We start from the raw sequence: 14,216 nt of genomic DNA, 5'->3' as shown, positions 1-14,216 counted from the left end.
TTTTTCATGTCCGCGGGTTGAAAAACGACCCCATTAACGTGATATTTAGCCCCTGGAATGCGAATTTTACCAGGTGAACCCTGCCAAAACATGTGCATTTTATCCTCGCATTTATAATAAATCCTTAGACCTTTCTAAACAATTATAAACCTCCTGCATGTTAACAGGTCATGCTGCAGTTTTCTGCAAACTATATTAATAATAATCATTATCAATAATTATTACTCTGTTTAATGATTTATTTAGTTAAAACTATAATTAGAATTATTAGTAGTCATATTGATATATAAAAACAACTTTTTTTTTGGCCAAATTGTGCAGATCTACAAACAGGCACAGCAAACTTAGTGTTCTTTATCATTTCTGGCAAATAAAGAAAAAGTTAATCTAAAAACTTAGTTCAGATTTTGTGTGCAGATTTTGTTGGTTCAGATTTTGGAATTGAAATTAAAGAATGATAGAGAGATTAAAGTGAAATTGTAGTAGAAATGGAATCCAAACGGTATCTTTATGGAGCCGAAAAAAAGGATGTTCTGACTGCTATACATAATATTTAGACTATTGCTTTAGTATTAGTATTTGTTTTATAAATGCAATGATGCCCACGATCATAGACAGACTTGTCATATGTTTAAATTGCTATGACAGTTTTTACACTAGTGGGGCCTATTTTCATTATCTTGCCTAGGGCCCCACAACCCTACAGGCCGGCACTGTTAGGAAGCACCCCCTTTGCACACTTCTGCAGGCCAGCTCCACAGCAGACTTCTACCCGACAGTCAAAGCGGCATTACGTCATGAAAGTATGGACTTCCCGGGGTTCCACACAAGTGAGGAAGACACAAGGGTTTAGGGTGCGATTTGGGACAGGGCCACAGAGGATGACTGTGAGGCCATTTGGGACATGTTGAAATTATGAATCAAATCTGATTTATGAAAAAAACGATTCGGATCTTTTAAATGAACTGGTTGTATTGGATAAACTGATTCCTTAAAAAAGATCCGAATCGCGAGATCGGCAATCACGGTTATGAACATTCCCTGATACTGTACAGCAAAATTCACGATTTTCAGTGAGTAACGACTAAATATTCAGTAAGTCGGTATCAAAAGACTTCAGAAGTCTTTAACTATAACATATGAGACTCTCGAAAATATTCATCTTACCTTGTTGAATCAAAGCGATGGATATTCCAGCCAGGACGACCCAGTACACGGGATTCTTCATGGCGTCTGAAGCGGATCGAGTGCGCGTGAGGTCTGCGTGATTGTTTTCCTTCTTGCAAATACCAATTTGAAAATCCGGAGGAATAAGTGGAAGCGTAGTCCCAGGCTCTAAGTAACTGAAGTAGGCACTCACTCACTCACCTACGCAGGCGCTGAGAAGTCCCTCCTTCAGTGAGGTATTGCTTATGGAGCTGTTTGGATAGGCTTCCACGGGATTACAAGAACCCGCTGTTTTCATTTGCTCAAGAAATGGGACTGTGCATTTGAAGTGCAATGCTTGGGTTAGTTTCCAAATCTTGAATTCGCTGCATATCATCAGGCCGTTTGTCTTATTGCTTAGTCATTTAATAATCTGTTTCTGTTGTTGAGTTATTATTTAGCACTGGTTTTAATTTTCCTGCATGTCCCCTTCAAATTAATTTAATTTCCATGTCTGTACCTCTGTGTTTTCTTGCACCGTGTGTCTGCTACTTTAATAGCATATTCCAATATATGTCTGCTACAAATGAAGTAGCTTTAATTTAAAAGTAAAAATAGTAAACAAATAATTTTTTGTTTGTAGGCATATATATATATATATATATGTTAAATGGTTATATAGTCATGCTCAAATCATTTCCATTTTTTCATTAAAATCCATTTTTACTCTGAAACCCTTGTAGCTCATTTCTAATTGGTTAAACTGACCATGTTACATCTTTTCCCTGATCTCTCCTAAGCACTTCTTATGATCTGAGGATGTGGGCCTATGAGAGACATCAGAAGGTTATTAAAAACATTACATGAGTTTCTCCTGCCAATTGGTGAATTGAATAAACAAATGTTGGCCTACTTCCAAGAGCCATTAACACAATCTAAAAACATGCACACACTTCATGTCAGCAAAACACTCTAAAAAAAAAAAAAGGCCAGCATCCACTTTAGAGATACACTATAATTCATTGTTTTTTTTTTAGGTGTGGAGCACCACTTCAGAAACAGGTTGAGAAAGCAAATAAATATTTTGTGATTGCTGCATTCCGTTGTAACTGCGTCTGGTGTTCAAAAGGTGAACATAAATTAATCATGTAATATTGGCTTTCCGTTGTTCCTCCCTTGAAGACCTCAGCAGGTGACTTGCCGTTAAATTTGGCTTTGAATGTGAATGTGAAAAATCATTAACCAGCTCAGTCAAGTAAAACTGCTTGTCATCTCCAATGTCAATGAAACTCTTTACGTCATATGAAGAATTAAAAAAAAAAGACCTTAAGCAATTCAGAGTCGGAATTGCTACAAACCATTTGGCAGAAAATGAAGTGTGTGGGAAAAATTGATTATTTGACAATCCTGCTTAACTGAGTACGTCAAGCCATGGCATAAAGATGATTATATTCATTGATATCTCTGACACAAATACACTGCCTGCAACCTTGATAACAAGCTTCAGCTTTGTTAAAGGTAAATGATCATTTGAGCCAGAACCAAACTTAAATAGCAAACAAAACATATTGATTGTGCAAACAACATGTGAATTCTGCATGGAGATTCTGAAACAATGCAATCTGACTGCTTAGATATTAAGTTGTTGCTATGATTGCTAGGGAGTTCTGAGTTATGTTTACTGACACTACTAAAAAGCCTAGAGATATGGCTCAATGCTATTGGATTTTTTTTCACCCAATTTCAGTGAAAATTGTAAGTCTGATCACCCTCAACAAACCTCATGGATTTGAGGTGCAAACAGTGCACGTTTAAATGGCTTAGACTTGAAGTTTGTTCAAATAACTGTAGTACTAATCAAACCTGGTTGATTTTTTTTTCAGCCCTGCTTGTGTTTATATCAGTTCAAATAAATTGGTTTCTTTCTGGCACTGCAGACCGGCAGCATATATCCCTGTATTGTTGCCCTAGGGAAAGCCGTTGCTCGATATAACTAGACATCAGGCAGACTCAGTTAATCTACAGCAACCAAACTGAATTGTTAGAACGCTCTGAGAATTTCAGTCCTCCAGATGAGTCTGTCCTGTTCTTTTGCCTTTTGACAGAGCAGACTATAAGACCAGAGCACGCTTGGAGAAATGAAAGACTCCAGAAGAGCAAGTGTATAAGCTAGAAGGGAACTCTATGAACGAGAGTGTTTCAAGTACCAGGCCATTTGAGAGTCCAGTACTGGGACACTTGAAACTCAGAGAGTCACCTTGCTCACTCTGTGATCCTTTAAATCAGTGCTGTCTCGGCTGACCTGAGGACAGCCTGAAGTGCATTAGCCAGAGAGACTGACAGATACATTAGTCAGCGAATTCTTCTCAGATGTGCTACAGCTCCATCAAATAAGCTTCATGGCTTAATTTTGTCTGTCAGGGCAGTTGAACAGAGATCGTAAGCTGTGCTTTTCAATGGCTGTGCCATCACTAAATATATACATTTTAATTTATCATATTCTAACGACGTTAAAACTGTTCTAAAAGTAAAGAAACCTAATTATGCTGTCTGCTGTGATATTTTTTTTTTTTTACCAAATTACAATCGTTCGTAGGTTCTGTCAGAAATCAATATATGACCCAGCAGGCTCAACCCAGCGATTGGAAAGAAAAAATAGCCCAACATAGATAAATAGATAGATAGAGAGATAGATAATCACGGAATTTGTAATGGTTTACTGTTTATAATGGGAATTGTATTGGTTTTAATGGAAACTGTAATGGTCCCTGTCGGTCTCTACTGTTAATTTGTTACCTTCTATTGGTGGCTTGTGGTAAAACTACTAAATCCTAATGGATCCTAAATCGCAAAACACACTACAGGAAACCGTTTTTTAATGGTTTTAATGGTTAATAGTTGATGGTTTGTAATGTTTGTAATGGTATTTGTGGAAATCATTAGAATTTCTGTGATGGTTTCTATTGTTTTTTTTCTACATGGAAGTGTCAATTTCTATTTACAATGGTTTTGTAGCGTTGAGCAATGTAGCCAATCACAGAGATATCTGTTGATCTCCTGAACTCCTCTGATTGGCCATTGCATTTAAGTTAGGCAGAATTCATTCAACGCTCAAAACGCCAGTTTTTGTTTTTTCCTCTTACTGTAGCAAATTAGACATGATGTAAATTAGAGATTCAATGATTATAAAGGAACATAGTTTGATATAGCGTTAAACTGAAATGAGTGAAAGCCTTTTAGTGATTATTAAGCAAGCGCTATTTGCTCGCTTTTATAGGCTACATAAAATACATTACATGCTGCACACTGTACAAGCAAGCAAAGTTTCAGGAGTGACATATATCCCTCATCCTTCATATAAATGCAGGAATCACTTTCGAAATTGCAGTGATTGACACAGTGATAAGCACACGACCAAATAAAAATATAATTTGTCAAAATTGATGTGCGTGCATATATAAATAGATTAATAGAAAACTGCCATGGGAATTTTCACTCCAAGTTGAACTCAAAAGTTGGCAGCCCTGAGATAGATAGATAGATAGATAGATAGATAGATAGATAGATAGATAGGTTATGAAACATGGGTATAGTGTTTGTTAGTATTCATGTGATTATGTAGTTATTTCCACAGAGAGCATGTTTACAATATATTCTGCTTCATATCTAATATCTCGTAATGAATGGAATTATGGTGCTACCATATTAGTGGAAGAATGTCTATCAAATGCCGTCTATATTGATAGTTTCAATATTAATGCCAAAGCTAATCCCACTAACAAAACAAACAGCTGTGAAATTGTATTTCAACACATTATGAATAATGAGGTAATGGCTCTTGCTGTCAGGAATTCAGAATTCCCTCAGGACACACAGAAAAACAGAGAGAAAATGATAGAGAGAAAAAAAGCGGCAAGACGAAACATAAAAAAACCCTGATGTACTACTATGTACTAAATCTAATAGATCTACTTTTGAAAGTACAGTTCCTATGAGTCAAAATGGTTAACAACATATTTTTCCATCTTCTCTACATATGCTGCAATATACAACCCAGTGGTTCTCAACAGATGGATCATAACCCAAAAATGAGCCCTAAATCAATTCTGATGGGGTCAAATAGAATAGGGAGAAGCAGAAATATTATCGACCACAATGTGTTTGTTTTTTTTGTTTTTTTTGCCATACATTAGCTGTAAGAGCATAAAAACCTCAACATTCAAGGCATGTTGTATATAAAAAAGAATACCATATTGTTGGAGATCTTGGTCATATTATTTATAAATGTCAATGTCTGGTTTTCAGAACATTTTTGTTTACTTTGGTACAATATGATAAACAACTGAGGTTCGTGTTACACACGCAAATAATTTTTTTAATGCTTTTCCTGTCTCCTTTTGCTATTTTTACTGTTCTCTAGATATGAATGTATCTCATTACTAGTCTAAGAGCAAATTTTGCCCTTCATTTTAATTCAAAAATGACTGGGATATTCTGATATAGGACTATCTTAATATCTTTTTTAGGGAGTGTCGGAAAACTTGGAGAGACGCTGAGAATGGGAGATTCTGCATTGGAGATGCATTGCAGTTAATTTCAGTTCCAGTTTTGTATCTGCAGTGGAATTACAGGCCTCCAGGTGGGAAACATAGATGAAAGAGCAGGAGAAGCCAGAATGTTTGATGGGATTTCAGCTCTTGGGGGGCCTCAACCAGTATCTGAGAACTGATCTAAAAACAAGTTTCTCTCCTTTTCTTCTTTCTTTATCATAAAAGCTGATCCTTAATCAACATGCTTTTCTCAGATGCTTGAAAGTATAGTAATAGTCTTGCATACTTTCCTCTACCGCAGAGATCCCCTGTGCTGTTCCATCACTGAGCCTCAGCTCTGTATGACAAGGAGGTGTTCTGAATTTTGATGAATGTTTCATTCCTGTTAGACAAGTTGATGGGTACTGTGCTGGCGCTCCCGGGAGGCTTATACGGTATTAATCATTTTCATGGTAAATGATTCCGCGAGAAAGGGGATGGATGAGGCAACATTTCTGACATGTATTTGCACCGGGCTTTGCCATGATAATCAGCCAGGGACTTATAATAGAGGCCGTATATTATATCAATGTCCACATAAATCCTGAAAGATAGAGGGAGGGTGATTCCGATTGAGATTCAGGACGCAGAATGAACGGGGTGGTACAGCCGTTTGCTTGAGAAAAATGGAAGGTGATTATATTTTGCTGTCAAAATTGGCTGTTTTATTAAGATTTTACGAATGACCTTTCAGAGGCAAAATAGAGTTCAATATTCAAAATAAAGTGAGCTCTGAGAATTCATCTTACCCTGGTGAGTGAGTCACTGCAAAAGGCCAAATGAATTAAATCTGAGCACATACTGTATATCTGACTTATTATAACCGGGTTTGTATGCAACCCATTATTAAACTCATGTTTATATATAGATTTATTTTATATATATATATATATATATACACACACACACATTTATTTATATATATATATATCCTCTGATCGTCTCTTATATGAATGTCAAAAGAGACTGATGTTATTTAATATTACCAGGGAACATATGAATTTTGAATGATTGATTGTTTCCCTTGAGGTTGTTTGATTTTTTCCCCCCATTTGAATCAAGTCTATGTGGGAAGGAATATATTTTAATCATAATAAAAACCTTGTGCATGGTTGCATAATGGGATACATAACAGTATAATTTTATATTTATGGTCTTCCTATATAGTTCTGTTCCTCATCATTACTTGAGTGATATATTATGCTTCTATATTTTAGTGCTTGGTAGATGTTGTTCAGCAATATTTTAGACTTTATAGTTAGATATGGCAGAAGGCTGACCCCTGGTGGTCATTTTAAGGAATCACATCCACAGTGCAGGTGCAGACGGTTGATGGATATACCGGTATGTACAGTAAAGCAGCACTGGCAGTTAGCATCTCAGCACATTTTTGATCATCTTTCTATATGTTTAAAGCAATTGTATTGGAAAATAGGACCAATAAATCACTATTAACAGTTGGATAACCAGTCTCATAACTCGTTTTGGATGAATGTCAGATGTTTGGATTGTATGACTCGCAATCAAGCGGCAACCTCCCGCTCTCTCTCCTGAAGCCAACAAGGAAGTGATTTAAACTGTAATTCGTCAACTGGCCGCTAGAGGCTGGCTGCAAAAGTCAGTCCCATATTAATGTTAAAATGCCCAACTTTACAGCAGAAAAAATATGTTTACAGCCTGGTTCAAAAAATTATTTTGGTCTATATAGCTAATTTTGCCCTTCATGACAACTGTGAGGGGGGTGAATTTTTTTATAACTCATCCGTTTAAATTATATTATGCCTTAAAATTCAGCATAATTAAGGGCGTGGCCACTTCAGTGACAGGTGGATTGCCGCTGCTGTCACCTCTGTCGAGCTAGGTGGGCGTGGTTTCAGCACCCAGCTCCCGCCTCTTTGCCCATTTTCGATTATCCGGGAGTGACGCGCGGTGACGCGCTGCCAAGATGGCGACGGCCCGCTCCGCCCACTTTGAGTTTTAAAAACGTTCCTCGGAAATCTACGGGTGGCGTCACGGACACTACGTCCATGTTTTTACACAGTCTATGCTCGAAATCCGCTTTCTATGGCATCTTAAAGTGATAGTTCACCCAAAAATGAAAACTCATTTCATTCAATCATTTACTCGCCCTCAAGTTGTTCTAAACCTGTATGACTTTCTTTCTTCTGCTGAACACAAAAGAAGATATTTTGAAGAATAAACAGTTGACGGTAGCCATTGACTTTTTTTCGTAATATGGACGTCAATGGCTATCGTCAGTTTGGTTATCAGCATTCTTCAAAATATCTTCTTTTGTGGAATGGCATGTGAAGGATCAGCATATAGTGAATATTGTTGTTTCCTCTTTATAATTTGTGTAGTCTACTTGAAAATCTTACATTTCCTTGAAACATTGCTATAATCAGAAAGATTCAAAGTCATCTAAAAACAGTATTTAACTAGCAAACTGTGCTAGTTTCTGTTCAGCTAGGTTTTTTGTACATCACCCATGAGCATTGCAGCTTTGCTTGAACACTCAATTCTATATGCGTGTGAAGTGCACAATGACTCAAGCACAGGCATGAAATCACTTTGACTATAATTCCGTCTCTTACCCTGAGCAGCATGACTCATAGGCAGTCATTTACAGGGAACATGGGAAAAGCTGCTCTCAGTGTATTTAGGCACCCTTTAGAAGAATGAAACATATGTAGGGGTATTTGATATAACATTTTTTACATTTCTAATTCTTGTGAAATGATTAAACATGTTGTTTTATAACCTTTAAGATTTGTACTTTACAAAAATCACAGACAATTAAACAAAATTGTCACAACACAGGACAGTTTAAGTGAAATGCCAGGTTGTGTGCCATTTAGAATTTAAAATGGCTTTTAAATTCCCATTAAACCCCAGATTTTAAACTGAATTTGAATTCAGGTATAAACAGGATGTAAAATCACAGTTTGAATTTGAATGTGAGAAAGAAGAATACAAATAAAAAAAAAAATGCTTTGGTAAATCATGGTTATAATATTCAAAATAATGAAATGTAAAAGTCATATATTATGGCATATCAAATCAGTATTAATAGATAAAATATCAAAATTATAATACAAAATATAAAATATGACATTGAGATAAAAAGCTTAAATAATGACACGAAAATATGACAAAAATTCAAAATAAAATGAATAAAAGGCTAAAAAGTTATCTTTATGAAAGCCTTGTTTAAAAGTTTTGGGGGGTAAAAGTTTAAAGTTAAAAGTTTACGTACTTTAATTACAAAATACATGTAACTGTAATCAGTTACAGTTACTGAGAAAAAATGTGTAAATTACAATTACTTATAAAAATGTTAACGATTACAAAGAGAGTTGCATCACACACCCCCACATACAGATTTAGCTGATTTCTTTCATAAATTGCATTGACTGATCTAAAATATGAAACACCAGGAGTTTAGTACACAGAATAGGACACATGCTTATTCGATAACTGCTTTATTTCCTATTTTTATTTTATTAAGATTGTTTTTTTTTTTCCAAGCCATTGTTAGATACCAGTGTTTCCTGTCATAACTATGCAAATATTTGATTTCAAAATCAGTAGGCTATCATAGCTACTAAATTATTTATTTTTATGGTTTTAAATCTGTATTTAACCTCAGAATGATCTCAAAAGTTTTTCTGATTTTGTGGTGGCTGTGCTTTAAAAATTTAATTATTATAATCTTAATTCAAGTGATGAAGGATTTCGCAAATGAGAGTAATCAGTGTTTAATACTATAAGGTTAACCCTGCCTGGTTTACATGTCTGAAAATTATTAACAGTTGAAAACAATAGAAATTTTGAAAAGTAATCAAAAAGTAATCAAATGTAATCCGTTACATTACTTTACTACAGTAATTGAAAAAGTTACACTACTTATTACATTTTAGATAGGGTACCTTGCAATCTGTAACCTATTACATTTCCAAAGTAATCCCAACACTGATGGATGGATGGATGGATGGATGGATGGATGGATGGATAGAGATAGATAGATAGATTTTGCGCAACTGTGGTGAACTGCAAAAAAATAAGAGTTCTTGTCCTTGCTATTTGCCATCTACTCAGAGACACTTACATAATTCGAGGAAGTCTAACTGACCCAAGGCTACCCATAAAACTGTCTGAAAGGAGCAGTTTTGGTGTCTGGTGTTATTGAATGTTTTTGGCCGTGTAGTTAAATGATTTTCTAACGTACACAGAGCAATCACAAGGCTAAATGGATGCGACAGAAGAGGTGCCAGAGCTCACAGGGCATGCAACACTCCTGTCAGACCATTTAGTGGTGTGTGTGTGTGTGTGTGTATGTGTGTACCTGGTATTTATCACGTTATGGGGACCAACTGTCCCCACAAGGATAGTAATACTAGTAATTTATGACCTTGTGGGGACATTTTTGAGGTCCCCATGAGGAAACAAGCTTATAAATCATACAGAATGAGTTTTTTTGAGAAAGTAAAAATGCACAAAGTTTCCTGTAAGGGGTGGGTTGGTGTAGGGCAATAGCACATACAGTTTGTACAGTATGTGTGTGTGAGAGAGAGAGAGTGTGTGCTGTTAAGACCATTAGACCGCATGACTCCAGATCTACTAAAGATGAAAGCGAGAGGAACAAATCTTTAGTGATTAATTCGTGCTCATTTTTCTTCCCTAACCGTTACTCCAAAGCACCTGCTGTTTTATCTCACAATGCAGCTCTCTGTCCCATGCAGATTTTACCCATTAATTTGGGATTAGCAGAGTGGACACGGCGGATTCAACTAGAAGCCAATGTGTAATTTGGATATGGGAAACACAAGGTGATGTAGCTTCATTTAGAGGGAGATGCAGAGGGACTGGGAAGGGGTTAGAGGTCTTACAGATACAGACAGTTGATCTAGAGGAGAGACCGCTGAGGGGTGAGAGATCTAGCTTTCTGGGAGCCTGTATGTCTAGGACGGATACGAATTAAACATACTGTCTATCTGACCTGTCACCTACTGAACTGCTTATAACAAGCCCTCATGACTCTGATTTTTCAGGGTATTAGCATTTTTTATAAACCCTTGTTGTTAATTTGATCTGACTGACAGCCTAGAAAAAACATCAAGATTTCCTATAATGTATGCAAAATTATAATCATTTTTCTCTAATTGATTGAAATGAGGCTTGACCATAATTTAACACTTCATTTTATAACCACTAGAGGACAGTGTCTTCAAACACTCACCTCAAACTTACTGTTTTATACTTCAACAAGAAATGGAGAAACAAAGAGCGTAAAACCAGCTCTTGGAGGAGAGTAGGGAAAGACTTTGGGCACTGGTTTCTGTTATAAATGTGTTTACGTATTGTGGCTTTAAAAAAACATCTGTTTAATCTCAGACGATTAGGCTACTTGGCACAATAAAATTTCACTACCCTTCAAAAGTCAGTAAGATTTATTTATTTATTTAATTCAGAGGAAAAAAAGTTAGTGCTTTAATAAAAATAGTAGCATTAAATTATTAAAAATTGACAGCAAAGTCATTTGTAATGTTACAAAATATTATTTCAGATTTTCTCTTCCTTTGAACTACACTGTGAAACCATTTTTTATAAAGGTTTTGTTTTGCTTTTATTTTTAATGTTTCTTTATGAAGTTTGACATGCTGAATACGAAAAGCAGATTAGTTTTTGTGTATCATTAACAGTGGTCATGTAAACTAAACAAATATGTTGACAACTTATACAAGGTAGTCTGTTATTACTCATGCGTAAAAATTACGTAAACAATAACAACAGCTAACAACAGTGTAAAATAAATAGTTAGCCTACCAAAAGCCAGTCGTCCAAAACTTCAGAAGTGTACGTTGGATGATTTTTGTCTTTTATGACTAGTCCCACAATGTTTTGGAATGTCCCAGAAAAACAACTAGAATGTTACAGAATATTCCAGAATGTTACAGATAATTCTAGAATGTTCTCACCCAAATTAGCTCAATTAAAAAAAAAAAAATCATGCAAAATTAGTAGAAAAAAAAACAAAAACTTATCCAATGTTATCCAACTAAACCAATGTTTCATAATTAATGCTAGAAGGCCTAAAATTTACCTGACCTAAACATTTACCAAAATATTGAAGCTACGTGAAAATAAATAGTACAATAATAATTCGCACCAGAGAATTACAGAACCATAAAAAAATTAAGTGAAACTAATTTTTGTTACATTGTGCTATTCAACAAAGGATCCTGAAAAAAAATCAGTTTCCACAAAAATATTAAGCAGCAAATCTGTTTTCAACATTGATAAAAATGTTTCTACAGCAAATAAGGAATAAATTAGGCTACATTAAATATATTAAAATAGAAAGCTTTATTTTAAATTCCAGTAATAAATGTGACAACTGGCATGACAATAATGCACCAATAGTAGATGCTTTTTATATACTATTGCCTGTGCACCTTGTGCATGATACATTGCATTGTGATGTTAAGCCTTTAATTTACTACCATTTCTTGCCACCAGAGGGCATTCTTTTTGTAAGTACAGCAGGTGTTCTAATGAAAATCATGTTTACCTTGAATATTATTAATATTAGTGGTTATTTTTTACATTTTGTTCCGAACATATATATTTTATTATAATTGCAGGTCATAGTAATTCTTTTAACGAATTTTGTCGTACTGAATGAGGATTCGAAAACTCATCTATAGCCTTGCTGTAAACAGCCAGGTTTCTATAGCTGTTCTTGAGAGAAACAGTTATTTGAGTTTTCTGTTTTAGGTCAGGGCACCCAGAGGACTAAAAAAACAACATCCATTTGAACGAATCCATCATGCTAAGTTAAACATCTGCGGGAGAATGCGCTCACACTACCTAATTGACACCAGTGACGCCACATAGACTTATATTTACAAACAACCACTTAAATCTAATAGAATTCATTTACATTTTTATGAGCTGTTCTATCTCGGCAACCGGCATCTGGGGAAAGCAGATGGGAAGAGAATTAAAGAGTGAATATAGGCATTATGAGCGTCCACCGAGAGTGGGCCTGGGTTTATTTCTATCCCCCTCTCACAAGGACACTAGATGCTCCCGATAGCCCCGCGGTAATGGCTGAATCGTATGGACGAAGGGGTTCACGCAAGTCACCAGCCGACAGAAGCTTTTAATGTAATGTAAAGGAGTGGGATCGGACACGAAGGGGGTGGAAGGGGCGGTGTGGTCGGGGGCAGAGGTGCGGCGGAGGAGGCGATGCCCATCTGAGTGCACTTAAGTGGTTAAAAGTGTAGGGAGGAGGAACAGGCCGCTCTTTAAATGAAAAGACACATGAAGAGTAGGCTATAGTTTGCTATCCCGTACTTTCCGCGGAGAAGAATCGCATCGAGGCCATTGAAGTAATCCACGTCCAACGGGACCCATATGGTCCGGCCATTTATCCGAACAGATTGGCGCTTTCCTTAGCATCAGCCGACTGCTAATCCCCGCTTTCTTGAGTCTCACACACAGAACCTGTTAATTGGCAGCCCAAACCAACGGCAGGCGAAATGATGGGCAGCTCGGCCCGTCCCCACGTGACCGCCTCTCTCGTATTGATTCCCCTCCAATGTCTAATTCTATTAATCAGAGCAATTTCCCTGTGGGCAGTGGTTTATTTCACTCATCAAATGCCTGATGAAATCTTTAGACACCGCGAATTAGGGCCAATCACAACAAATAGCTGATAGTGTTAACCAGTCACAAGCTGCGCCGAGGCAGCGGTCCACTCTAATTTGAAAGCAAGTGAGGTGATAATGCGGTCTGTCATCCTTTTGTGGGCGCGCATTAATGCCGCTGCCTGAGATCGCAATTGACGGCAAATCGACTGCTTCCAAAGGCAGCAGAAGAAGATGAAATTGGGTTGATGCTGAAAATAAAGACCATTGACTGGCAAACTGCGGAGCGACTGCGGACTTTAATCCATTATTGTGCCTGATGGGGAGGGCTTAATGCATCCCTGTCTTACGTTATATTTGCATGGAGCTCCGCTCTCAAAACTGGAGATATACATTAGAGAGCCTCTGCGTTAAGTGGCTGACTGCGCCTAATTGATTTGCCAAGAGAAAGGGTCAAGTTTGCTGTACGATATGGAAAATCTATAAACTATTGACAAATTATATGTGCAGGGGCTCTGTGCTCAGATTCACCGACACATGAGATTGGAGAAATGAAATGTAAGATTTCAGTTTCTTGAATTTGCAGACAAATATGGTGCCAGTGCAAACTATGTGCTCAAACACACACACACACACACACACACTGTAAATGCAATAATGGTTGCTATTCTGTCAATACAGCCTTATTTGTACATAAATATGCGTTTAAATTTATATTTATATTTACATAACATAAATACCTTTATGTATATATGCATAGTAATAATAATAAATACATTCTCTATATATATATTTTTTTTTTTAAATGTCTAAAATATATATGTTTCAT

The 14,216-nt window shown here is 36.4% G+C and overlaps 1 long non-coding RNA gene across 1 annotated transcript; it reads left to right on the top strand.

The window, feature by feature from the left end:
- The first annotated feature begins 7,961 nt into the window (after positions 1-7,961).
- LOC107693904 (uncharacterized) lies at positions 7,962-13,620 on the top strand. The gene is made up of 3 exons (XR_001634805.1): positions 7,962-8,029; positions 10,290-10,294; positions 13,609-13,620. It is a non-coding gene; the product is annotated as an uncharacterized LOC107693904 (long non-coding RNA).
- Positions 13,621-14,216: the final 596 nt, after the last annotated feature.

Source organism: Sinocyclocheilus anshuiensis, unplaced genomic scaffold, assembly GCF_001515605.1.
Source record: "Sinocyclocheilus anshuiensis isolate Anshui unplaced genomic scaffold, SAMN03320099.WGS_v1.1 scaffold694, whole genome shotgun sequence".
Classification (NCBI taxonomy): Eukaryota; Metazoa; Chordata; class Actinopteri; order Cypriniformes; family Cyprinidae; genus Sinocyclocheilus; species Sinocyclocheilus anshuiensis.
The sequence above is the reverse complement of the archived record's forward strand: the minus strand, read 5'-3'. Positions and strand labels throughout refer to the sequence as shown.